This window comes from Neofelis nebulosa, chromosome 9 (genome assembly GCF_028018385.1).
Source record: "Neofelis nebulosa isolate mNeoNeb1 chromosome 9, mNeoNeb1.pri, whole genome shotgun sequence".
NCBI classification, from domain to species: domain Eukaryota; kingdom Metazoa; phylum Chordata; class Mammalia; order Carnivora; family Felidae; genus Neofelis; species Neofelis nebulosa.
Genome location: NC_080790.1, coordinates 124,277,306 through 124,305,116, shown reverse-complemented (window position 1 = coordinate 124,305,116; position 27,811 = coordinate 124,277,306). Strand labels below are relative to the sequence as shown.

At 43.0% G+C, this 27,811-nt stretch overlaps 1 protein-coding gene across 16 annotated transcripts in view; it reads left to right on the top strand.

The window, feature by feature from the left end:
* PTPRT (protein tyrosine phosphatase receptor type T) overlaps positions 1-27,811 on the top strand; it is a 1,082,577-nt gene that overhangs the window by 283,330 nt on the left and 771,436 nt on the right. The window lies entirely within an intron of this gene.

Here is a 27,811-nt window from a genome sequence, read left to right as displayed (position 1 = left end):
ACAAAATCAATAGGATTTATAGAGATACATTTAAGAGGAGTTTAGTATGGGAATTGGCTCACACTGTATGGAGGCCGAGAAGTCCCATCATCTGCTGTCTGCAGGTTGGAGAACCAGGAAAACCAGTGTGTAATTTGGTCCAAGTCTGAGGGCCCTAGGATACAGGGCTAATGATATAAACCCTGATCTGAGTTCGAAATCCCAAGAACCGGGAACACCAATGTGTGAGGGCAGGAAAAGGTGGATGCCTGTAGCTCAGGTAGAGAGAGTGAATTTACCCTTCCTTTCCCTTTTTTTTTTTATTTGGGCCCACAAGGGAGTGGATGATGCCTCCCCCCGCCCCCCCCTTGGTGAATGCTATCTGCTTTATTCCATTCACCAACTCAAATGCTTGTCTATTCTGGAAATAGCCTTATAGACACATCTAGAAATGATGTTTTAGCAGCTATTTGGGCATCTTGTAGCCCAGTCAAGTTGACACACGTGGTTAACCATCACACTACAGATGGCCTTCACCACTTCTGTGCCTTCGGTTGCCGTCAGACATCTCATATGAACTCTAGACCACCCACTTCCTGGCTGCCATGTCTTTTTGTCTTCCTCTGGGGAGAAGAATTTAACAGGATGCACTAAGCTATAGACAGAGAAGACACTCAGACCTGTCCAGGTAAGGATGTGGCCTCTGTGGCCTCATGGACTTGGAGTTTGGCTCTAAAGCAGGAGGCTGCTGGATGGTTCTGTATACTTCCAATTAAAGGCATAAATGGTTATGTAAGTTTTTCATGAGTGTAGATACCCGCCCCTGGTGTAATAAATCTGTCCTGTGGTACAAAATTGAACTTTGCAGATCTAGTAGGATCTTACTTTGTGTGAGCAGAGTCGACAGCAACTACACATGCCCATTAGTGAGGTGACCGTGGGACAGCCTGTATGTGGGTTGCCCCATCATAGTGTTTAACACTGCTGACTTAATTCTCAAAGGTGCCTTGGTTTAGATGATAGAATCACTCATTCTGTTAGAGTCCAGAGTACTTTGTGGGAATACACCACCACATCTCCTCTGTTTTGCCTGACCATCTTTGACGTTGGCCAAATGTATCCGGATCTTCTAGTATGTCTATGTGTTTGTATCCAAAAACACCTAGCCCTGCAGAGCCTTATAGGCTCTCCAAACTCAACATGGCTAAAACTGAACTCTTGATTCATCTTTGCCCCCCTCCCCATGTACTACTCTCTATGGAACCTTTTCCTCCACCTTACTGTCTTGTGCCTCCCCTTTGTAGCTCAGCTTAAACATCACTTCCTTAGGGTGGCACTTCTAGATACTTCAGCCTGGGTCAGTTATCTCTGTAAATGTTTCCCATTGCATCCTGTGCTTTTTCTCAATGATGCATGTCACATTGGATGTTGTTTGTTTGGTGTATGTTATACCCTCAGATGAGGAGTTCCACATGTGTAGGGACCATGACAATCTTGTTGATAGCTTTATCTCAGTGCTTAATACAGTGCATCATATGTAGTATGTACTAAATAACATTTTATTGGATAGACACATGGATGGATGGCCAGATAGTCTGCGCTAAGTGTATTTTATTTATTATTTAAAATTTTTGTTTGCTTTCTTTTCTTTTTTTTTAAATCTTTATTTTTGAGAGAGAGACAGAGTGCGAGTTAGGGAGGGGCAGAGAGAGGGAGACACAGAATCAGAAGCAGGCTCCAGGCTCTGAGCTCCAGGCCCAGAGCCCAATGCAGGGCTCGAACCCACGAACTGCAAGATCATGACCTGAGCTGAAGTCGGATGCTTAACCGACTTCAGCCACCCAGGCACCCCTATGATTCTTTTTTTATTTTTATTTTTTTTTATTTATTTATTTTTTAATTTTTTTTTTTTTAACGTTTATTTATTTTTGAGACAGAGAGAGACAGAGCATGAACGGGGGAGGGTCAGAGAGAGAGGGAGACACAGAATCCAAAACGGGCTCCAGGCTCTGAGCAGTCAGCACAGAGCCCGACGCGGGGCTCGAACTCACAGACTGCGAGATCGTGACCTGAGCTGAAGTTGGACGCTTAACCGACTGAGCCTCCCAGGCGCCCCTATGTTTCTTTTTTTTAATTGAAGCAGAGTTGACATACGATGTTATATTAGTTTCAGGTGTACTTCAGGTGATTCAACAAGTCTGTTATGCTGTGCTAAGTACAAGTGTAGCTACCATCTGTCGCCATACAATGCTATTGACTCTGTTCCCCATGCTGTACCTTCTCATGACCTATTCATTCCATAACTGGAAGCCTGTATCTCCCACTCTCCTTCACCGTTTGGCCCGTCCCTGTCTTCACCTTCCCTCTGGCAACCAACCACTAATTTGTTCTCTGTAGATATGGGTCTGATTCTGCCTTTTATCTGTTCATTTGTTTTTTAGATCCCGTATATAACTGAAATCATGATATTTGTCTTTCTCTGACTTCACTATCAAGTGTTTTTTAAATAAAGAAATGAAGGTCAACATCTTCAAATCCCTTTGGGCCCTCTATTTAAACTGACCACGGATTTTTAACCTTTCCTGTAATCCTTCCATTTTACAGATCAGGAAACCAAGTTTCCAAGAAACTGAGTGGCATGGCTCATTTGCCCACCATGCCAGTCTCTCTTCCCAGAGGAATAACTCTTCTAATCTTAATTTTTCAGTCCCTCATTACGGGAGAGTGTCATTTCATAAATAGCAGATTGTGCTAATACAATCCTCTGAGCTTTTCTAAATAGAGGCATTTGTTTTTTTCAACGTTTTTTTTTTTTTTTTTTTTTTTTTTTTTTTATTTATTTTTGGGACAGAGAGAGACAGAGCATGAACGGGGGAGGGGCAGAGAGAGAGGGAGACACAGAATCGGGAACAGGCTCCAGGCTCCGGGCCATCAGCCCAGAGCCCGACGCGGGGCTCGAACTCACGGACCGCGAGATCGTGACCTGGCTGAAGTCGGACGCTTAACCAGCTGCGCCACCCAGGCGCCCCTAAATAGAGGCATTTGATAATGATCACTGAAATTATTCTGTCATGATGCGCCTGTGGATTTCAGTGGCTCCATGTGCTTCTTAGAGAGGCATGAAAGTGAATTTGGATTAGGCAAAATTGTTTGTTCTTCTCATGGGCCAAAACTGAAATCTTACATTTCCTTCTGTAAAACCAGCACTTTGCATCCTTTGGAAGTCTAGTTTGAGTCTGTTTATTCAGATGTTCCACACCCTTTGACTGATCCCCTTCTGTGTGACAAGCTCTGTGCCGGACTGTAAGTGACACTGTGTCGTTTTGGCACTTAGTCCCTCTGCTGGCTTCTCCTGGCACATGGGAAGAAATTTGAACTCTTTGCTACAGCCTGCAACGTTCTGCATGATCTTGTGTCTTCTCCAAGCTCCTTTTCTTCTCAAAATGCTCCAGGCACACTGGCTCCTTTTAGCACCTTGGAGACTGAAAGGCTGTCAAATTGTTGGCTGGCTCCAGACATTTGCACATGCTGTTCCTGCTCACTGGAATGGTTTTCTCCACTCCTTGTGTGGCCAGTTTCTTCAGGTGTCAGCTCAGATGACTGCTTCTCACGGACATTGCCCCTTATCAGTCTATGTAAATAAAGAGTCCCTCCTTGCTGTTCCCATGGGATCCTGTTCTTGGCTTTCAGAGTTCTTAACGTAAACATGTTTCCAGGCCAACTCATTCCAATCCTATGCCATAGCTCAGTGACTTTGGGCCCTTAATCCCTCTGCCTCTGTTTCCCCATCTTTAGCATGGGAACCAGTGTGAGAGTTAAATGGAATGATGGCTGAGTGAGTGTGAAGTGTTTGCACATGGTAGAACTTAATCAGTACTGGTTCCTCTGTGCTCTTTTCTAGTTTTTTCCTTTTTTTTTTTTTTTTTTTTTAATATTTATTTATTTTTGAGAGAGCAAGTGAGCAGGGGAAGGGCAGAGGGAGAGGGAGCCAAAACTCTAAGCAGGCTTTGCACTGTCCGTGCAGAGCCCGATGTGGAGCTTCAACTCACGAGCTGTGAGATCATGACCTGAGCCAAAATCAGACGCTTAAGTGACTGAGCCACCAGATGCCCAACTCGTTTCTGGTTCTTAACAATCTCTGGAGCTGTAAGTCTAAGTTCTTCTTAGAACCATGTCTCCTCCTTCAAGTTCTCCTGACCCAGATGCTTCTTTACCCAGGTGCTTGACTCAGTAGGTGGTCTGCGTGGGTCCCTGAGAGACCCAGAGAGGCTTTTCAATACCCAGGGTACTTGCTGCCCTGCGGGCTTGCACATCTCCTCTAGCCCCCAGCTCTGTCAATTCAGCACTCCACACCATTGCTTTCACGGTTTGTCCTCATCCTTTTCCATGGGAAAAGCCCTCGGGCTGGCATTCTAGGCTTCAGACCTCTGACCTCATTTTTGTTGGGGCTGTCACAGAGGAATGGGGATACTACACCCACAGACCCTCTTTCCAAGCCTCGATCTGGTCCGTAGAACTTTATGCAGTTTCCTTTGGTTTCTAGCTCTGCCTTTCCCAGCCTTGGCATACATAAGTGTCTTGGGGACTGAAGGGGACTGAAGTCTCTGAGTGTCCTTTTCAAAGGGCTGAAGCCAGAGGCAGTGGGGCTTGGGAGGTGTCCTTTAATTTCTTTCTTGATTAAAAATTTTTTTTTAACATTTATTCACTTTTGGGAGAGACAGAGTGTGAATGGGGGAGGAGCAGAGAGAGAGGGAGACACAGAATCTGAAGCAGGCTCCAGGCTCTGAGCTGTCAGTGCAAAGCCTGACACGGGGCTCAAACCCACGAACCATGAGATCATGACCTGAGCTGAAGTTGGAGGCTTAACCAACTGAGCCACCCAGATGCCCCTCATTTCTTTTTGATGCTTGTAAGCTATTATTTTAAGTGTTGGAACAAAGTAAGGTTGACTTGTAGGCTGGAAACCCAGGTGCATAGGAAATGCTGCATTTGCATGAACTTAAATCGGACCCCAACCTTCAGGGAGTTAGACATAAATTTTTGTCATTTTGGGGGGGGTCCCCCCTTCTAGAGGGGTTACAGATGTCATGGGGACTTAAACAGGCCAGGCTATTGTAGTTTCTTCTTAGAAGCCCACTGTCACATTCCTGTGGTCCCTTTGGGTCTAGTAATATTGATGCTTCTTCCCAGGCTTGGATCCCTTGTTTGGAGTCCAGCCAGCCCAGGTGCATCACCCAGGATCCCTTCTGGGGCTACCACCACTGAGCTGTATGGGACCAGCAGACCCTCCCTTCCTTTTCCCACTGTGGAAGACTATCTGTCCTCACTTTCTACACCCCAAAGGCACACCCTTCTTGTCACAGCCCTTATTTGAAGTCATAATCTCTTGAGTAAAATTTTAAGCTTTACAACAACTAGAAGAAAGAAGGAACCTTTCACTTCAAGCAGCCTCTTCTCTGTGTCCTGCACCGATTTCTAGAGCAGATACAAAGACCCTAGTTAGTTACCTGATTGGAAGGGGCACATGTTAGGAAAAAATCCATGGAAAACACACACAGGGATTATCTTTCAACCAGTTGGCTTGCCATGGAAGCAGACACAATCTCAATATTGTGGTGCTAGTTTTCCTTTCTGTCACTGTCATAGCAGGCCGTCACACAGTAGGATTGGTGGAGGAAGAGAGATACATAGACAAGGAAGTGGCCATGGGAACACAGACACAGATTGGAGCAATGCATCTATAGGCCACAGAGTGCCAAGGATTACTGGCAGATACCGGAAGCCTCCTTCCCTAGAGCCTTCAGAGAGAATATATCCCTGTCAGCAACTTGATTTCAGACTTGTACTCTGAAAGGTTCTGTTTCTGTTGTCTTAAGCCACCCAATTTGTGGTAATTTGTTACAGCAGCCCTGGGACACTATGACTGGGTCATTCACATATCTGTATCCTGACCCCATCACCTTTCCTACGTTAGAACTAACACCAGGGTGGTGTAAGTATAGGAGCCTTTGCTTTCTTTTAAAAGAACTGACATTTCTGTGTTCACTCTAACCAAGAACTGGATAAAACATTTTCCTGTGAATTTCTATTTTTTAATGTTTATGTAAAAAATTTTTTTGTAATGTTTGTTTATTTTTGAGAGACAGAGTGTGAATGGGGGAGGGACAGAGAGAGAGAGAGGGAGACAGAATCTGAAGCAGGCTCCAGGCTCTGAGTTGTCAGCACAGAGCTGGATGAGGGGCTTGAACTGTGAGGTCATGACCTAAGCTGATGCCATATGCTTAACTGACTAAGCCACTCAGGTGCCCCTAGTGTTTATTCATTTTTGAGAGAGACAGAGGGAGAGAAAGTGTGTGTGTGCACATGAGCAGGGGTGGGGCTCCACTCACAAATCATGAGATCATAACCTGAGCTGAAACCAAGAGTTGGGTGCTTAATGGACTGAGTCACCCAGGCGACCCACTATGCATTTCATCTAATGTGCCACCATCCCATGAATTCAGAGATCTTATCTCCTCTTGTTTTGAGAAAATCAAGCCCCAGAGAGAGAAAGTGATTTGTCCAACCTCATGCAAGTTAAATATGAAAGAGGAGCCAGTCTTCAAATCCAGGGTAGAGAAATCTGTGTTGTATACATGGCACTGTCATCAACAAAGCATCTGTTAATGTTATTTATATTTAAAGTCGTGCTTTATGATTGCAAAAATGCACATTTGTGGTAAAGACTATGCATGGTAGAGGTAGCTATAAGAAACAAAATTAAAGTCATATGCTCACACAAACTTACATAAATACATATTTTTCTATATAATGCTATTTTTAAGTATTTTCCTATGTCATTAAATATTCCTCAAAAAGCACACTTTTTTTCAATATATGAAATTTATTGTCAAATTGGTTTCCATACAACACCCAGTGCTCATCCCAAAAGATGCCCTCTTCAATACCCATCACCCACCCTCCCCTCCCTCAAAAAGCACACTTTCTAAAAAACTTCATAGTTTTCCATTAAAATGATCGTTCCATGATTTAACCACCCTGTTGTTGGATATTTAAGTTGTTTCCAGTTACTCACTCCTGAATCACATTGCAGTGAGTGTTCTTGTACATCTATCTTTGCTCCTCTCCAATAGACGTTCTTACATTTGCTTTCATATAGAGATATATATATCTCTATATGAAATATATATAGAAATATATATAGAAACATATATAGATATATCTATATATATTTCTGTACTCCCTTCTGTATCAAACGTAGAGTAGTTGTACATTATTTTTGAGATCTGGCAGAATGTCCACATGTCAAACATGGAGTCCTGGATATTTGCCCACAAATTGATGTAGGGAAGATTCTTTGTGGACTCTGCAGCCCTAAACACAAGTCAAGAACTGGCTGGTGATGGCCCCCTGAGTGTAGCACGTTACAGCTCATAGTGTACTAGTTGGAGACCTTCTGAGGATTAGCAGGAATTCTGTTCAAGATAATAATCAACTAGAGAGCAGTCCGAGCACTAGTCCAGGCGGATATCAGCTGTAAAAAGCAGATTGGTCTCTCCAGTGCTGATTTGACAAATAGCAAGCCTCTTTGTAGTCTGTTATTGAGCTAGCTTCTGTTCTCCTTGTAGGCAGGGGCAGTGAATGTTTGCCAAATGAATTACTCTTGTTAGTAATTGAACTTTCTCATGATACGATCCCAACATCTATTTCCAGCCTGAGCCTCCATTTCGGCCTTCTTGGCTTCTCTTTCTATATAGTCATGTGAGAGAGGCTGTTAGACTTGAGTTTAGGGAGTCTAGCCTCCAATTCTGCTTCCTGAATTTGGGAATCTCCCACTGTGTGGAATCTTGGTGGACCGTGCAACTTGTCCAGAGGTGAAGGTGCCAGAAATTTACTCTTCCTCATGGCTTGGGTGTGGCTGGACATGAGGCCTGGATGCAGCCCATTGGAGGGAGGGTGGGCCAGAGGCCTGTACAGAGGGGTCCCGTGATAGGGGTGTTGTCTGGGCCACAAGAGATGCTACTAAATGAGGTTGCTGAATTGCTGCCGCCTTGGCTCCCCAGAACTGCCTAACTTTTTGTTCATTTTTCAAGGCTATTCTCTAGCTTTCTGTTCATGATGAGCCTCCCAGTATTCATGCAGAACATTTCTGAGTTTGAGAAGGATTGTCATAGTTGATATTTCTTGTTTCTAACCCCAAACCTTGCAGGTTCCACAGTCTTGTCTTTGGCTAGAAGGCATCTCCTATCTCCCTTTGTCTTACGTCAAAACCCTGAACAGATTAGCCTCCTCCAGGAGGACCTCCCTGATTCTCCCTGTGCAGGATTGCCTCTTCTCTGTGCTCCTGTGGCTGAGTTTATTATATCTTGTCTTGGATTTCTCACTATGGCTGTGAGCTCCTTAAGGGCATGGGCTGCTGATCATTGCTTCCTTCCCTCTGCCCTGCATTGGGCTTGGAACAGGGAAGGCGATCCATGTATGAAGACTAAATTATCATAAAGGTTATAAGCACTTGGAAAGTCAGGAGCAAGTTGATATCAGGGAGTTTTGGGGAGAACCCTGGAGAGCTGCTGCTTTCTTTGGCATTTTTATGGTACCTGGTGCACCTGCGGCTTTCCTACCTGGTCTGCCTCCTCTCAGCCTGATGAGGCTCAGTCTGGCTGGACCATTGCTCCCAGGTCCTGCCTTGTCAAGGTTCTTTTGCTCTATAATTGACCCTTGGGACAAATAAAGGGGCCCTGCAGATTCCCCCTGGCTTCACTCCGGGGCCTGGCACGTGTGTGTGGATCTGCTTGTGACCTATGTAAGACCCTCCCCATTGGAAAAACGTGATGTATCCAAAAACTGACCAACTGTTTCTTTAATGTAGTGCTTACATTAAAATGATTGGGAAGTATGGGCCTTTAACCATCCTTAATCACTGCTGATACTATTATTGATAGGCTTAAAGCTATAAGCTCTTAAGTTCCCATTTAGCCAGTATTGAATCAATAAGTTTTTCTTCCCTCTTTAATGATAAAATATTATATATTCATTTTTAAAGAGATGCTGAGTCTGTACATATAAGGTAACTCTCTCCAGGACCATCTCACTTCCCTCCGATGTCATGATTAACAGATGGATGGGTATCGAGAAAGAGGGAGGAGAAAGAAAAGGAGGAAGGGGCTGGGAGGGAAGAGAGAATATATGTATGTGGTGATAGTGACAATAATAGTAGGGAAGCAGTATTTAGGTAGTGCTCATTGTGTGGTAGGTACTATCCTGAGCACTTTAAATGTATGAACTTAATCTGCCCACAGCCCTCTGATACAGATATCATGATCTGCGTTTTACAGATTAGGGAGCTGGGGGCACAGAAAAGCTTCTGTGACTTGCCCAAGGCCATAGTTAGCACGTGGTAGAGCCAGGATTTGCCTGCAGGAAGCCTGTGCCGGAGTGTGTACTCTAGACCGCCTCACTTTTGTGCCTCCTAAGAATGCAGATGATGAATCGGGTCATGGTTCCCAACAGCTGCCATTGCCCTCCTTTCACATCATCCATTCAGATCTAGAGTTCACCTTCCAGGGCTGGCACCATCTTTCACTAGATGGATGCTCCGTGCTTTATTTAACACCTAAGAAATGGCAGTGGGAGAAGAAAAGATAAAAACCCAAATGTACCCCATATGCCCCAATAAAAGGCAGGGTCTTTGTCTCCAAACAGCTCTTGAAAAAGTTCTTACAGGGCATTTTATATTATGGGATAGTCTCTTATGTCCTTTGAACCACAAAATTAATTAGGGAAACTACATTAGCCTGCAGTAACCCCAATCAGTGCTGGTTTGGGATGTTTACAGTGATAACAGAATTGATAGGGGGGAAAAGGCAATAAAATTGAAGGCAGGTTTTATATTATTCTGGAGGATATGACTGGATAATGACAAGTGATAAGGATGGCTTGTAAAAAGCAACAGAGGATCTTTTTGGTGATCAAAATACACATGTTACATAAATGGGAAAACAGGCCTGTTCTAATATCCACATGGATGCTTGCCTTGATGTTTATTTTCTGTGATAAAAAACCTCATTTCAAAAATCAACAAAACATAAAGGCAACCTATTGAATGGGAGGAGATATTTGCAAGTGACATTATCTGATAAGGGGTTAATAGCCAAAATATATAAGGAACTTAAACATCTCAACACTAAAAAGCCAAGTAATTCAAATAAAAAAATGGGCAGAGGATATGAATAGACTTTATTTTTCCAAAGAAGACAAACAGATGGCCAATAGACACATGAAAAAAAATGCCCACAATCACTAATCATCTGGGAAATGCAAATTCAAGCCACAGTGAGATATTACTTTATATCTATCAGAATGGCTGAAATAAAAAACAGAAGAAATAGTGTGTTGGCAAGGATGTGGAGAAAAGGGAAACTTTGGGCACTGTTGGTGGGAATTCAAATTGGCATAGCCCCTGTGGAAGACAGTGTGGAGGTTCCTCAGAAAGTTAAAAATAGAATTATCATGTGATCCAATAATTCTGAGTATTTACCCAAAGATAACAAAAGTGCTAATTCAAAAAGATACTTGTACCTCTTTATTGTAGCATTATTTACAATAGCCAAGATATGGAAGCAACTCAAGTGTCCATCAGTACGTGAATGGTTAAAGAAAATGTATGCACACACAGAATGGAATATTGTTCAGCCATAAAAAAAATGAAATTTTGCCATTTGCAACAACATGGATGGAACTCCAGAGTATTATGCTAAGTGAATAAGAGAAAGAAAAATACCATATGACTTTACTCATATGTGGAATTTTTTTTTAACGTTTTTATTTATTTTTGAGACAGAGAGAGACAGAGCATGAATGGGGGAGGGGCAGAGAGAGAGGGAGACACAGAATCGGAAGCAGGCTCCGGGCTCTGAGCCATCAGCCCAGAGCCTGACGCGGGGCTCGAACTCACGGACTGTGAGATCGTGACCTGAGCCGAAGTCGGACGCTTAACCGACTGAGCCACCCAGGTGCCCCTCATATGTGGAATTTAAGAAATAAAAAAAAAAAAGAAAAAAAACCAGATTCTTAAATACACAGACAACAAACTAGCAGTTGCCAGCAGGGGCAGCTGTGCAAGTGGACGGGGTGATGGATGAAATAAAGGGGATTAAGAATACACTTACCATAATGAACACTGAGAAACATAGAATTGCTGAATACTTACATTGTACACCTGAAACCAGTAAACAGTAACATGGTATGTTAATTATACTTCAATAAGGAATTTTTAAAAAATATTCTTACATTTATAAACAAAATACCTTAATAAACTGTATTTCCTAGACTATTAAAAAGCAATGCATCCAAATGCTGTAATTGGATGCAAAGGTGATGTAGACAGGTGTCAGTGAACTGAAGAAGTGCTTGCTCTAATGACAGACCCAGATGACAATGGCACAGAGGCCAAGTTCAAATGAAAGTTTCTGTAATATGTGGGAATGGACAATAAACCACTATTTTGTAACTTAACACGTGTGTGCCACTTACTGGACAGTGTTCTAGGGGCTTTACATGATTTTAAATCATTTAATACTGATATGAACTGGGTACTATTAATTACCCGTATTTTACACATGAGGAAGTTGAGCCCCTGAATGTTAAGTACCTCACCCCAAAATTAGTAGCAAATGGAGGAGCTGAGGTTTGAACCCAGGCACTCTGGCTCTAAGAGTCTGTGCTGTGGACCATCGTCTATTTTTAGCATAATGTGTTATCTTATGAAACATGATTTCAAGTATGTATATGTCATTAAATCATATCTTAGGCATCATAGGCAGACATTTAACTAATTCATGTGCGTGCTGAATATTTTATGTATTAACTAGCCTCAAAACTTTTTGTGGGGTCTTCTCCCTGGGAAATACCCTATTTCTAGGCACCAAGGGTTAACCATCCTGTAGCCACCTGAATGCAAATATAATAAGCTTGTGAATTGTTTTGAATAATCTGTCATAAGGGAACATTGAATAGAAGCAGTCTTGCCTCAGGAGACCTCTAACTGGACAGCAGAGATGACTTCCGTTATGACTCCTTAGTCTTCTGCTTCTACTTCGGTTACTCCCGGGACAGCCTGAGAGGAAGATACTGCCAAGAATCTTCATGATCCTAGTGATGCCATCCCAGTGTAGAGGGTGATGTTTCCATGGATCATTCATCTGGCCTGGCTGCTGTTGCAGGGGCTTGGGCGCCTCAAAGTGAACACCTTGTTTTTGAATACATGGATTGTCTTTTACTTAATGAGGAAACAGGTGTTTTTTTTTTTTTTAATGCTTTGAAAACCATAGTAATTTGAGGTGTAATTACATAGTGTAAGAGATTTGATAAGAAAATGATAGTTTAGTACAAACAGAGTTTATTAAATTTAATGAAAATTGATGTGGCTTTTTTGTGATTCCATAAAATAGGGTTCAGTAATTTGAAAAACCCCAAGAGCCCATTGTGGTCCCATTTGGGAATGTCCTTTGAGCACTTAAAATGTGTGCTAGCTGCACATGTAAAATTCACAAGAGATTTTGAAGACTTACCATGCATGAAAAAAATATATGGCATCCATTAATTTTTATATTGGTTACCTGTTGATTATATTATAGATCTACTGGGTTAGGTAAAATTATTAAAATTAATTTAAGCCCACCCTTTTTCTTAACTTTATAAATGTGGCTACTAGAAAATTTAACCTGTGTGGCTCACATTATATTTCTATTACCCATCACTGTCCTAGATTATCAGATTTTTAATTATTTTTTATTTCAGGAGTAGAATTTAGTGATTTATCATGTATAACATCCAGTGCTCATCCTAAAAAGTACCCTCGTTAATGCCTGTCACTCATTTAGCCCATCCCCCCACCCAACTCCCAGCCAGGAACCCTCAGTTCTCTGTATTTGAGTCTCTTATGGTTTGCCTCCTTTTATCTTATTTTTCCTTCCATTCCCCTATGTTCATCTGTTTCTTAAATTTCACATGTGAGTGAAATAATATGTTTATCTTTCTCTGACTTACTTCACTTACCATAATATGCTCTAGTTCCATTCATGTTGCTACAAATGGCAATATTTCATTCTTTGTTTTTGTTTATTTGTTTAGAGAGAGAGAGAGAGAGAGAGAGAAAGCAGGGGAAAGGCAGAGAGAGGGGAAGAGAGAGAATCCCAAACAGGCTCTGTGCTTTCAGTGTGGAGCCCGATGTGGGGCTCAAACCCACAAGAATATGACCTGAGCTGAAATTGAGTTGGATACTCAACTAAGTCATTCAGGCTGCCCCAAGACTTCAGTCTTGTTGATCGTTGAGTAATATTCCATGGTGTATGTATATATACCAAATCTTTTTTTTATCCCTTCGTCAGTCAATGGAAATTTTTATTGTGTCATTTGTACCAATAGGAATGCCTGTCTTTCATAATAATTAGCATTTATTGAGCACTTGCGAGGCACTTGAAATGTTTTCTCCTTTATGGTTCACAACAGCCCTATGTAGTGTAGGTACCATTGTCTTCCCTATTTTACAGATGGGAAAATTGAGGCACAAAGGGATTCAGTAACTTGCCTGTAGTTGCAGAGATAGTGGTAGAGAGGGAATTTGAACCAAAGTAGCCCAGTTCAGTGACTTAACTGATGTCTCCCAGGCTGGCCGCCTTTCAACACACTGACACGGGACTGTTGTTCCTGGCTTGCTGTGCTCTTTTGACCGTTTGAGCCTCAGTTTCCCTAGTGAGGAGTAGGCTGGAACATCCCTCGGGCCCTTCCAGTGCTGCTTTTCCTGTAGTTTCTTTGCGCTTCTTTGGGGGCCATGGGAACATGGTGGGGCTGGGGTAGGCGCTGTTACCAGGCCAGTTAGTCTGGTCCTTCTTACTTGGTGGGCAAGGAGACGGTCCTAAGTGCCTGTTCCAGCTCTGCCACTAATCTGGGCCGGTCACCTACTTTTCTCTGTACTTCCCTGCATCCTTTTCCATGAAATAAGTCTGAAAGGGATTCCTGGAATTTAGTCCCAACTCTGACATTAACATGCTCTGTTAACTCAGGCCAAGCATCTTCCCTTTCTGGGTCTTACTTTATGTAAAATCAGGAGTCAATTTCTTCCAACTCTAGTGGTCTTTGATTTGTAACTTGTGACTCAAGAGGAAAAGGGTACATTTTTAAATGAAGGAATTAGGTGCCACATTTGTAAAGTAAAATGTCTGAAAAATCTTTTGGTCTTATCTCCTCATCTGTCTGTCTGTCATGGCAGCTGCAAGGAATCACCTTGATCGAGGAATTTGTCTTCATGAGTGTGTGCAGATGGGCACAGGAAGATAAACCTCCCTGTCAAACTTCCTTTGTTCTCAGAGCTGCAATGATTTTCCCTATCCCTTAGGATCATGTGTACATCTTCAGATTTTATTTTCCCAGAATTGTTGATCAGTGAGACATTGGGTCACTTAGAGAAATTTCCCTTTTTTCTAAAAAAGACTTCCTGCCCTCCTTCCTTAGTCCATACAGTTTTGCCCCTGTGCTCTATGCTGACGCAATGCAACTTCAGTTTTGGAAAGTCACAGTTGCTTTAGCAAACTGGTTTTTAAACTTTCCTAGAATCTGCCAATGTCTTTTAAAAATGCTTCTTAGGAGGATATTATGCTAAGGGAAATTAGAGAAGGACATATCATGTGACTTCAATCATGTGCAATTTAAGATGTAAAACAGATAACATGTATGTGTATTGTATATCATTAAATATATAATTATACATGTACATTATACATTATACATTGTAACATAAGCAAAAATAATATAAAAACAGGGAGGGGACAAAACATAAGAGACCTTTTTTTTTTTTTTTCCCCCCCAACGTTTTTTATTTATTTTTGGGACAGAGACAGAGCATGAACGGGGGAGGGGCAGAGAGAGAGGGAGACACAGAATCGGAAACAGGCTCCAGGCTCCGAGCCATCAGCCCAGAGCCTGACGCGGGGCTTGAACTCACGGACCGCGAGATCGTGACCTGGCTGAAGTTGGACGCTTAACCGACTGTGCCACCAGGCGCCCCAAGAGACCCTTTTACAGGTTTAATTTTTTTTTCAACGTTTTTTAATTTATTTTTGGGACAGAGAGAGACAGAGCATGAACGGGGGAGGGGCAGAGAGAGAGGGAGACACAGAATCAGAAACAGGCTCCAGGCTCCGAGCTATCAGCCCAGAGCCTGACGCGGGGCTCGAACTCACGGACCGCGAGATCGTGACCTGGCTGAAGTCGGACGCTTAACCGACTGCGCCACCCAGGCGCCCCCCCCAAGAGACCCTTTTAAACAAAGAGAACAAACTGAGGGTTTCCAGAGGGGTTGTGGGTGGGGGGGATGGACTAAATGGGCAAGGGGCATTGAGGATGACACTTGTTAAGATGAGCACTGGGTGTTACACATTGGGGATGAATTACTGGATTCTACTCCTGAAATCTTATTGCACTACATGCTAACTAACTTGGATATAAAATAATTAAAAAAAAAATACTTCCTAGGGCACCTGGGTGGCTTATTCAGTTGAGTGTCCAACTCCTGGTTTTGGCTCAGGTCATGATCTCATGGTTCGTGGGATTGAGCCCCATGTCAGGCTCTGTGCTGATAATGTGGAGCCTGCTTGGGATTCTCTCTCTCTCCCTGTCTCTCTGACCCTCTCCCACTTGTGTGCTCATGCTTGCGCACACGCTCTCTCTCGCTCTCTCTCTCTCAAAAGAAACAAACATTTAAAAAAAATGCTTCCTTTCCCAGAGCACCTGGCTGGCTCAGTTGGTAGGGCCTGTAACTCTTGATCTCAGGGTTGTGAGTTCCAGCCCCACAGTAGGTGTGGAGCCTACTTAAAAAAAAAAAAAAACAAAACGTTTCCTTTCCCAAGTATGTTCATCATCAAGAAAGCCAGCTTGTATTTTCTCAGAATTCTCAAAGCATTACTAGTCATTAGTGAAGTAATTATAAAAGCTACAAATAAGCAAAAGTCTCCAGTGTTCTTTAAGAGTCCTGAGAGTTTCTAAAGTTAAAATAAGACTTCTGGCTAAAAAGGTACAAAAACCTTATAAATGAGAGCTGCTAAAACATACAAACACAATGAGTCTATCAGTTGGGGTTTAAGAAAGAACACAAAAACCACCCTATGTATTTCAATCAGGAAGGTATTTAACACAGGGTATTGGAGGCCTAAACCTTTGGAAACCCTCACATGGATGGTTAAATGACTTTCAACAAGGGTGACCTCATATTCATTAGGATGGCAGTAATAATGATAATAACAAAGAGAAAATAACAAACATTGGCAAACATTGGGGAGGATTCCAAGAAATAAGAACTCTTGTGAATTGTTGGAAGGGATGTGAAATGATACAATTCCTAAGGAAAACAGTATGAAGTTTCCTCAAAAAAGTAAAAATAGAATTACTGTATGATCCAGCAATTCTACCAAAAGCAGGATCTCTGAGATATATTTGTACATCCATGTCTTTTGCAGCATTTATTCAAAATAGTGCAGAGTGGAAACAATTAAATGTCCATCAACCGATGAATGGAATAAAGAAAATTTGTTCTATACATACAGTGGAGTATTATTGAGCCTTAAGGAAATCCTGTCATAGGCTATAATAGGAATGAAACTTGAGGACACTATGCTAAGTGAATAAGCCAGTCACAAAAGAGAAGTACTTGATGGTTTTATTTATAGGAGGTGTCTAAAATAGTCAAATTCCTAGAAACGAAGTAGAACAGTAGTTGCTGAGGGGAAGGACAATGGGCAGTTGGGGTTGAATGGATATAGTTTGAGTTTTGCAAGACCGAGTTCTGGAGGTCTGTCGCACAATGGTGCAGATGCACTTAACACTGCTGAACTGTACCCTTCAAAATGGTTAAGATAGTAGATTTTATGTCCCATGTTTTTATCCAGGTAGAAGGAAAAGGAGTTTCTAGGCTTGCAGCCGCAGTGATGTGTGAAAGAGCTTAGCAGGGTGGCAGGAGTGCCGAGTACCCAGGCATGCTTTTGAGTAGGGCGCATCCTGAGTGACTCTGTGCTCTTCTTACGTGGAACAAGTAAGTGGGAGTGTGAAGTTGGAAATCAGCTGATTGGAGTTGGGATGCTGGCGACTAGCAATTTGACCTGGGGCTGACTTGGTAGCCACTAACTGGGACTCCCCAGGAGAGCAAGAAGAGCAGAGGGCAGAGGGCGGAACAGGAAATCCCCGTGCTTTGAGGCATGGCCAGAGGATTGGGCCTCACAAGGAGCTGGAGGAGCACATTCAGAGGGATGGGTGAGGAGCAAGTCTGCATTTCACCAGGAGCACCTGTCCTGTGTCTCCCTTCCCCATAGAGGCTGGGGACCCTGGGACATGCCTTCTTGGTGCTATGCCTTCCCTTCCTGTAGCCCCCAACTCTCCTTGCTTTACTTTTCTGTCTTCTGCCTTCTGCATCACTCCCATGTTCTTTGCCTTGGGGACTACAAACTAGGTCTCAGAATTCCCTTGTCCCGAGTCATGCATCGGTAGGAGCGGCTATATGTGATCGTGCATTTAATACCCGTCATCCTCAATCAAATATATGTAGGAACAGGAATCAACTTACCCATTCATAGCTAGCTATGTGTCCTCAGTCCTTAGGACTGGCCTTGGCCCCCACTGTGCCCTCAGATAATGTTAACTGAGTTAGGAGACCACTGAAACGTTAAGCTACTTGGAAAAGAAACAAAATCAGAGATGGCCGAATCACAGTCTTGTGGTCCAGAGCACTGTGCCTGGGTACCTTGGGAAGCCTGGGTTTTCGGCCTGCATGTTGCTGATCCACTGTGTGGCATGGAACATGTTGCTTAGCCTCTCTGGGCCCCAGTGTCCTTGCCCACTTAATGAAGGGCCCTGATTAAGTAACACCCCACAGTTCTTTCTAACATCACATAAGTTCCATGTGTTATTTCTGCAGAATTTTCTTCCATTACTGCAGACAGGGACCTCATGATTCAAGAGCAGGGACAGTCTGGAGTCCACGTGGGAGTGAGGCAGGCCAGGTGTGGGAGGCCGGAGTAGATGGAGTGTGGCCAGAGAGCCACCCTGAGTGTAGTTTCAACCTTCGAAAAATAAGTCTCCTTTTTTTTTTTTTTTTCTCCCCCCTGGGTAGTGGCCACAATTAGGAGAGAAACTGCATTTAACACCTATGCTGAATGTAATTGTTATCTGATTTTGACTATTTTAAGCAGTCAGCTTTATAATCCTGATTTTAAAACTACTAAATTTTTTGATTTTGCAATATGGAAAATAATAACAGAAGGGTCATTTGCTTGGATGGAAAGACTGTTTTCCTGTGTTTGACAGTAAACTTCCATAACCTGTGTCCTTGACTTTTTGTAGAGTTAACTTTTGGAAAGGCTGACCGAAGTATACACATAGAGAGTTCATGGACACTGCAGCCAGAAGAACACGTGCAGAGGACCGTGAGCAAAGCTGTTTAGTTTTCCTATGGCTCAGGGTTTTCTTTAACCTATTCAGCAAAGGTAATGGGATGGGAGGGTGTGGAGATTAAATGAGACAATATGTGAAAACACAGGACAAAATGCTTGCTGCATGGGCACATGATAAGTCCTCTCCAGCACCCACATTTACTTCCTTCCTGTCCTATCTCAGCTGGGACCCACTGTGGGGTACTGGGTTAACTTGTATCTACAAGGGAAGGGAAACCCTGAGGCCTGAACTGTGTGTGTGTGTGTGTGTGTGTGTGTGTGTGTGTGTGTGTGTGAGACAGACGGACATACTAGATAGTATGACTGTGACCCTAACTGGCCCCAGCTGGCTGCCTTTGCAGACCTTAGGCCATTTATAATAAGAGCAGTTGGTAGTGGTCTTTTGTCCTTTGTGCTTGTGGAAGGTCAGCAGGAGGTTCATTTTAGCTCGGGCCTGGGATGGGAAAGCCTGTACAATGTCAGGAGAACCAGACCCTACTTGGGAAGAGGGCTTGACTACAGGGGATGGCCAGGAACAGAGGTGAGGGGAGGTGTCTCCTGCAGACTGGAGCACTTTGGCCAGGTGGCTGGAGGGACTTTCTGAACCCGCTTAGCTCCCCTACCCTTTGGACTCTGCAGTGCTCCCTAGCCCATCTTCTCTGCCTTGGAGAGAGCTGGAGAGGTGCGTCTGGACCCTAGCAGATGCCACACCATATGGAAGCAGTCACCTGTGACTCAGACCTGAGGTTTTACATCATCTTCCCTGCCACACTCTGATCTTTAGGCAAATCCAGCTCGTTTCATTTCTATGACTCGTAGGTTATAATCGGGGGATGGAAGAGGAGATGAGGATCTTGCCACCTGTGATATGTCTACTATTTTCATCATATTTAGGAAATGAGTTTAACACGTCCGAAGGCTTGAAGGACTGGGTCCTGTTGATCGCTTATAAAAATTACTCATTAATTCATGAGCATTTGGGACCTAAAGTCAAACTCCTTGTGGGTTTTGCTTCTCAAGGGGAAGTAAACATTGCAGAGGGTGATCCCCAGACACACAGACTGTGCTTTCCCAGTCTGTCTAGATAACCGCCACCTGAGCTAACTATACTTGGATAGGGATGTACTGTTCAGCAGAGGTGTGAACCCTGAAAGTCAGCATTCTGCAGTGTAGACCCAAGGAATTTGATCTCAGGAGTCCCAGGTACCATAAGCACTTAGGATTTGCAAAATTTTAGGATTGTGCCCATTTCTTTCCTGTCAATGCACCTGCAGGACCTCAGGCTTTGCCAGAGCCTAGGCTCTGCCATAAGGCAACATGGGCAGAAAAACGGGATTTCTAGCCCATGTATACACATTTGAGCCCTGGCTCTACTCTTCACCAGCCTGTCACCATGTATGACCGAGGACCTCTCTGAATCTCATTCTTTTTGTATATAAAAGGGGCATGGGAACACATGTCTGCTTCACCCTACTATTATTGTAAAAAACAGTCAAGACAGTGGAGGTAAACCTACTTTGGGAACTCAGTGTAGTTGTATGGGTTAGTTGTTGTGACCCTGAATAGCTGGAACCAGGCTTCCTGTTGCAAACACACACAGTGTTCCCTGCTAAAGAGACCGCCCCCTACTTACCCACCAGGCCCATCTGAGGGCGGATTAGAACTGTTGTGGCTGTAAACCCAGCCAATACGGGTTGTAATATAGTAAATTATCACTTGTTTTGCAGTCTTGAAGAGAAAAATAAATGCAATTACACTCATGAATGTTGAAAAATGAAGCAAAGCAGCGTGGATCGGCACATTTGAGGTGCTTTTCCAAATGAAAAGCTGTGTACAATGAATGCTAATGGACTCTCTCCCTCCTACTCCCTAGCATATGGTGTAAAGTGATCTTTCTGGATTAAGGAAGTAGCTGTGCCAAGTGCCCCAGGCACAGGAGAGGGCCCTGAATGGCCCCCACTATAGGAGACCCAGCAAACAGACCCCAATTTCTTCTCTTAGCTGAGGACACAGAATAGACCCAGTTTCCTAAATCATGTACTTGAGTAATCTCGATGATGCCTTGCTGCCTATGGAACGGGCAGGTCGTCTGCAGGTCTTCTGACACTGTCCCCTGTGGACACTCGCTGAGTACCTACTGTGTGCCAGGCATGATGCTGGCATCTCGTTCCCTGTCACCATGCCCTGATGGGCATGATGTAGCCCCGTGCCCACTGGGGCTTATTAAGTTCTCAGAATGTGGCCAGTGCAGTGCACACCACATCTCAAAAGCTTAGTACAAGAAATACATAAGATGTCTTGTTAATTTTTTATATTATTTAAGTGTTAAAAAGATAGTATTTTATTTTTTATTTTCTTAATTTTTAAAAATGTTTTTATTTATTTTTGAAGGAGAGAGAGAGACAGAGCATGAGCAGGGGAGGAGCAGAGAGAGAGGGAGACAGAATCTGAAGCAGGCTCCAGGCTCTGAGCGGTCTGCACAGAAGCCCGACGCGGGGCTCGAACTCACGAACCGTGAGATCATGACCCGGGCCGAAGTCGGTCGCTCAACCGGCTGAGCCACCTGGGTGCCCCAAGAAGATAGTATTTTAGATATGTTGGGTTAAGTAAAATACACTAATAAATTTCTCCCTATTTTACTGTTTTAAACCCGGATACTAGGAAAAGGAGAACCAAAAACATGTGGTGTGCACTGTATTTCTATTGGACGGCACTGACGTAGCCCCTGCCTACCTCTTCTTGTTCTCTACCACACACTTTGCCCCCTTGCTGGTAGCGCCCCTTCCAGTTGTTCAGCCATAATATGTTCTCTCATGCCTCAGGGCCTTTGCACTTGCTACCATCCTTTCTCAGAAGGCTCTTTGGCTTTTTCTCAAATGTCACCTTCTGTGAGAAACAGTCTCTGACCATCCTTTCTAAATACATCTTCTTTGTTACTTATCAAAATGCTTCTTTTTTCCTAATCATTATTTTAACATTTAGGTATTTAACTGTTTGTGTATCTGTTTCTTCTGAGAACATTAGGGTAGAGAACTCGTCTTTTTTTGTTTTTTTCTGTACTAATCTCATTGCCTTCCACAGCAGTTAGCAGGAAGTAGGCACTCAATTTTTTTTCTTAATGAATGTTTAAATGTCACAAAGGATAAAATATTTTGATTATCCTGAGATGTTGAAAGACATTTGGAAATACTTAATGGCGGATCCTAATTTATCAGTCTTTAAAGAAGGTCTGGGTGAGAAGCATATGGTATATGAAGGATTTAAAAGGAGAGAGTCTGATGAAGTAGAGGTGGGATCATGATTGAGGGAATTAATAAGGGATGGGGAAACTCTCAAGGGCTGTCAACAGTGGGGAGCTGTTACTACCTCCTGGACTGAAGGGCAGTGGTAGTAAATGGTGTTCTAAGACTGCCTGACAGGATGTAGAGGAACACAACTCAATCCTTCCACCCTGGAGTATTCAGCTTGTACTTGCCACCAGTTAGACTCAGCCTGAGGCAGAGGGTACGGGAAGCTAGAAGATGCAGATCACAGAGGTCAGACTCTCAGGAGCAGGGTGGGGTGGGAATCAGTGTGGATTGTGAGTGGGGTGCACAGAGAATAACTGTCATCCCGAAAAGGCATGGGAAGCTATTTTCTGAATGGGCTAGAGCATGTCTGTTCCAGACCAACAACCTATATCTTCAAAATACAAGGATGCTCATGATCACTAAAATTCTTTAGCATTCATGCAGAGATTTCTAGTTACAGAATTGGGAGGATAATTACGGCAAAGGAAGAGATAAGGTCATTATTTGCAGAGGATATTATCTACTAAAACCCCCGAGAGAAATAAGTGAAAAACTATCAGGACCTATTAAGGGTCTAGCAAGGGGACTAGTTAGCGAATAAATATACAAAATTAACAATTTTCTAAATCCTAGCAATAACCAATTAGAAAATATAATTTTAAAAGAGTTCATTCTGTAAAAGGAACAAAAATAGAAAAGGCTGGGGAATTAACTCAAGAGGCAGTATGAAGGAACTTTAGAAGGAAACTATAAACCAAAACTGAGCAAATAAGTAAACAGATATTATCTTATTCTTGGATGGCAAGATTGGATATTTTTAAAGTTTGTCAGTTTAATTTAAAATATATAATGTGAATTACAATAGAAATGTATAAGCAGTGTTAAAGAATTGTTTTAAAGTTTGTATGGAAAAATGGTCACAGATCATGAAACAGATAACAAAAGAGAATGATGGGGGAAGACTTCTAAGTTTTACAAGTGTATCCTAGAATTATTACAATCCAAATAGCATATACCAATCCAAGAAGAGACAGGTAAATTCTGGGTCTGTGGCCTGTATCATGACACTTGACCTCCCTAGAGTATCCATTTCTCCATCCTCAGCATGAGAAAATAAATAATCTTGCTTGGTAGTGTGGCTGTGAGGGTCATTTAGGAAGACTGGCCTGGAAAAGCCTTGAAGCTATGGAATCCTGGGAAGGTAGTGTGTACTCTTTTTTTTTTTTTTTTTTTTTTTTTTTTTAGTTTGTTTACTGGGGCACCTGGGTGGCTCAGTCAGTTAAGCGTTCAACTTCAGCTCAGATCATGATCCCACAGTTTGTGAGTTCGAGCTCCACATCGGGCTCTCTGCTGTCAGCATGGGGTCCACTTCAGATCCTCTGTCCACCCTCCCCCCTCCAGCCCCTCCCCTGCTCACATGCACGTGCTCGTGCTCTCTCGCTCTCTCTCTCTCGCGCGCGCGCTCTCTCTCTCTCTCTCAAAAACAAACAAACATTAAAACAGTTTATGTATTGTGATAGCATGTGTGTGAGGACACACACAGGGAAGGGGCAGAGAGGAGGAGAGAGAGAATCCCAGGCTGGCTCCAGGCTGTCAGCTCAGTCTCACAAATTGTGAGATCACAACCTGAGCTGAAATCAAGAGTCAGAGACTTAGCCGACTGAGCCATTCCAGCGCCCCTGTATGCTTGATTAATTAGGGGCCTGGGACACATTTCGTTGCCTTCTCCCCCAACCCTGCACCCCTTGGACACCATCTGCTGGGACAGTATGTGCTGCTGTTTCTGCTGAGGGAAGAAGAGAGAGCTTTGAATCCTTGCTGAGGATGCAGCTTTTTGTTCAACAAACATTGAGTTGCTACAGCCACACCCAAGACGGAACTTATGCCACATGTTTGGGGTAACAAAGACCTTTCCTTGACCAAACTTCAGTTAGGTTCCTTTGGTCCCTCTTCTTGACTGGGCCTTGAGCTTACCCCCATATCCTAAAGCTCCTATCCCCTATCCTATTTTTGGCCTACTTATCCTACTTGTAGCGAGACTCCAACTCTTACAATCTGATCACCCTGTCTTGCCTTCAGCAAGATTCCTATTAAGTCAGGTTAGCAAGAAAATCCCCTCTATCCTTGATGTCTTTTCTTAGTCTTATCCTTGCCTTAGTCCTATTTCTTGTCTTATCCTTGATGTCGCTGACCCCCCTCACTCTGCTCCTTAGCTACAGATCCCCAACTGTCTTTGTGTATTCAGAATTGAGCCTTATCTCTCTCCCTGTTGCAATATCTCTATTACAATAGTCTGGATTAAATTCTTCCTTACTGTTGTAACAAGTGTCAGAGTAAAATTTTCTTTCACAGTGGTTACCATGGTGAGTAAATCCCAGCTTGCCCAAAGGGAGCTTTGGGTTTAATGGATAGACAGATAGGCGGACCCAAGATCAACTGCGTGTAAGAGCTCAGTCATTGATTAATTTAACGAACACGTATTGAGAACCTCTAATATACCAGACACTGAGGGTACAACTGTGAACAAGATATTCCATCTCCCACCTTAATGAGGCCCACAAGATGATGAAACAGATACATGACGAAAACAAACGTAAACAGAAGCAGCACAGAGGAGTTGGTCAGTCAGGTTCCTTTTCCATAGGGTTGTGGGGGAAAAGGAGGTTCAGGTGAACAGGAAAATCTTCCTGCAGAAGATGACATCTGAGCTGGCTGTTTGTTGAGTTCAACCGTTGCTTGTGTCCACAGGTTTAGAGCCTTTTAAGCACATTTATGAATAAGTATGAGTTGGGTGTCTCAGGAGCTAGCCTGTGATGTGCAGACTGTGGGAAGGAAGACAGCTGAGGTTTCCAGAGGCAGCCCATCTGAGACATGGATGGAGATTATCCTAATAGGATTTCACAAAGACCACTTAGCAGTCACTGAGCTTGAGGGAAAAATAGTTATGAGCTGAGGGTGGAGAAATAGCCAAGAATCTGGCAACTCGGCGAAAGCTTGTAGAGAAAAGCTGACAGCCAACAGACAGAACAAGATGATGCTTGCAAAAAGGTTAGAAGAAGAGACCAGATGAAAAAAGTATACTGAGAGATATGAATGGAAATGGAAGTGCATTACTATAACTTGCGAACATGCATTAAGATAATTCCAGCTCTGAGAAGGAGAAGAGCCAGGATTTATTCATTGTAGCAGTTCACACTGTCGGGGAACTCCTGGAAGGTGATGTGGGCAGTGGAAGGTGAGAAGTGGCTGGGAAGAAAGCATGTATGGATATATAGCAACACAAGCAGAGTTGGGATAGCTGGTCCTAACCCTTCCTCTTTAGATACAGGGGGAAACAGATGCAGACAAATGCTACAACTTATCCACAGTCACACAACATAGAAAGTGCTGGAGCTAAGAAGTTGGAACCTTGTACATTGCTAGTGGGAATGCATAGTTGTGCAGCTGCTGTGGAAAAAAGTTTGGTGGTGCCTGGGAACGTTGAACGTAAAGTAAGTATGTGACCCAGCAATTCCACTCCTAGGAATATACCTAAGAGCACAGACAACATACTCATTTTGTCACACCCAGCCGCTGCCTCTGTCTTACATTCTTTCTCTGTCTGTCTTCTCCCTCCCTTCCCATTCCTCCTCCTTTCCTATTTATATATACTGAGGAGAGTTGGGATCTGAGTTGTAGCTCTGCCAGTTAGTAAATATAGGACCTTGGTTTCACTGTCCTGTTGCTGACTGGGACTAGATGAGGGTCCTTCCAGCCCTGATAGTGTACATATTCCTCACACACTGTCCCCGCATATGTTCAGGAACTGCAGATCTGGTATTAGTGAGGGTACAATCCCCTGTTAAACATGTGCTTTCCCAGCCTTGAAAAGCCTTCATGTCCTCCGACTTCTTCATTGCTTGTCGAGGGAGTTCTTAGACTCTTCAATTTCCGTGGGATTACAAAACTGTTTTTCTGTTTCCTGGAGCACCTCTTCTTCAAGAGTGAGGTGTTTTGTTTTTGGGTTTTTTTTTTTTTTTAAATTGTTTTTGCATGCCAGACCTACATTGGGGTGACACAATATTCATTGAAGTCTTAGACTGTTTTTTTCTACTTGCCTCTCTCTCTCTCTCTCCCTCTCCCTCTCCCCCCCCCCTTTCTGTCTCTCTATATATCTCAATATGTATATAATATATATAAATATATATATATAAATATATAATAAAATATATATAAATATATATATATAATATATAAAAATATACATATATCTATATATATTAAATATATAGATATATATAAATTGGGCCGGTTACGTGACAGTGTTACTTGATACAGATTGGGAACACCGAATTTTCTTTGGCTACTCTTCCTTTGTATTTGGACACAGTCTGGCTCTTTCCCTTATGGGAGAGGAAATCACTGGGGACTTAGGAGTCTTGTTTCTGGTCTCTGACTTTATCCAAAGTCTTACACTGGGTCCAGTCCTGCTGAATTGGTAATGGATCCAGTTTCTGGATGGAGAGCTTCCCCTAAAGCTTCTGTTGCTTATGAGTCCTCCGCTTTCATGAAAGGTCATTCTGTTTCAGAGGCTTTTGTTTTTTATTTTTCTAGGCCTATTCATTGTCTTTTTTTTTTTTCCCCATTTGAACCCTGATATGACATAACTGGTTTCCACCTGACAAGCTATTCTGGGGGTGGGATTTAAGGAAAGATGTAAATCCCTAGTGGGGAAAACAAACTCCACTCGGGATGGTTTACATTTATCCCATGGTTTGGCAATACTTTCCAGTTGATTCCCTTCAAATTGGGAGCTATCTCTGAGCTTTTCTGTTTATCCAGTGTTTATTCCCTCCAGCACTGTTACATTTGAAAAGGGAAGATGGGTCTGGATTCTTCTCCTTTCATTTGGGTTCAAGGTGACACTTAAAACTTATAATGTGAAGTTAGGGCTCTCTCTGTATTTCAGCATTAATAGTATATTTGCTCTTTTCACTACTTTTTGTTCACTTCAGTCAACTTTGGAGATGGAGTTTCTGTGAAATGGTACTCAAGCCACCATATTTTCTGAAAGATCTGGCATTCTTTCCACTCTGCCATGCTGGGTGATTATAAATACACTCTTGCACAGCCAGTATGACTTACTCTTATTAGAAAAGGTTTTCAATGACCATTTCACTGAAATGGCCCATTTATATGTCAAGTACATTATTGGATGTGTGTTTCTATAAGAATAGAATAGCAACAAACAAAAGACTGAGTTCCAGGCTACCAAAAAGACACTGTGGAGCCTCCCCAAGCCTCCTTTCCCATGTGTTTATGTCAAGTTGCTGCAGTAGGTCTCAGTGGTGAGTGCCTAAACTAGGCAGTGGGATTAGGTTTTCAGAAGATAATGCTCTTGTTTTCAGTTCAAGATCTTAATTTTGTTGAAAGTGCCGCTGCTGTTGTTGGTGCTGGTATAAATGATCTAATTTAATTTAATTTGCTTCCTTGCAAAGAAGGTGATCCCTTGCCCAGCTGCTGTTCTGGGCATAGAGGGAGCAAGCAGGCTTGGAGATAAGCTCTGAACTTTATCAGACCTCTCCCAGGTTTATGCTAATGAGCAATGCTTAGAGATTTCAGAAACCTTTTTCCTAGTGATTGCTTTAACTACCAGGCAGAATATCCTCATGAGTCTTCATCTAAGGGGCCATCAGGATGGGGAGGGGTGGAGTTGATGTGGGATTATCTTTTTTGTCTGGTCTGTTGTTTTGCTTCCAGGTGTCATATCTGTGATGGGTGCAAGGCACATGTCTGGTGGAAGTTAGGAAGGGTCTTCTCTGTGTATTCTCTCACTGTGTGCCAAAGGAAGTTTTGTGACATGAATTCTGAGGGGTAGCAGGTATAGAAGAGTCAAGTGGTCCTTGATTAAGCCCTGGTTGTACCTTACCAGTTTGTTTCTATTCCTGAGTTCTTCAAACTTGCTGAGTCTTGGCTTCCTCCAACCATGTGTGAATTGGGTAAGTGCCTCAAAGATAGAGTGTCTCATTCCTGTCTATATTCTCAGTACCGAATAAGGTGTCTGCCAGATAGTAGGTTTGATAAGTG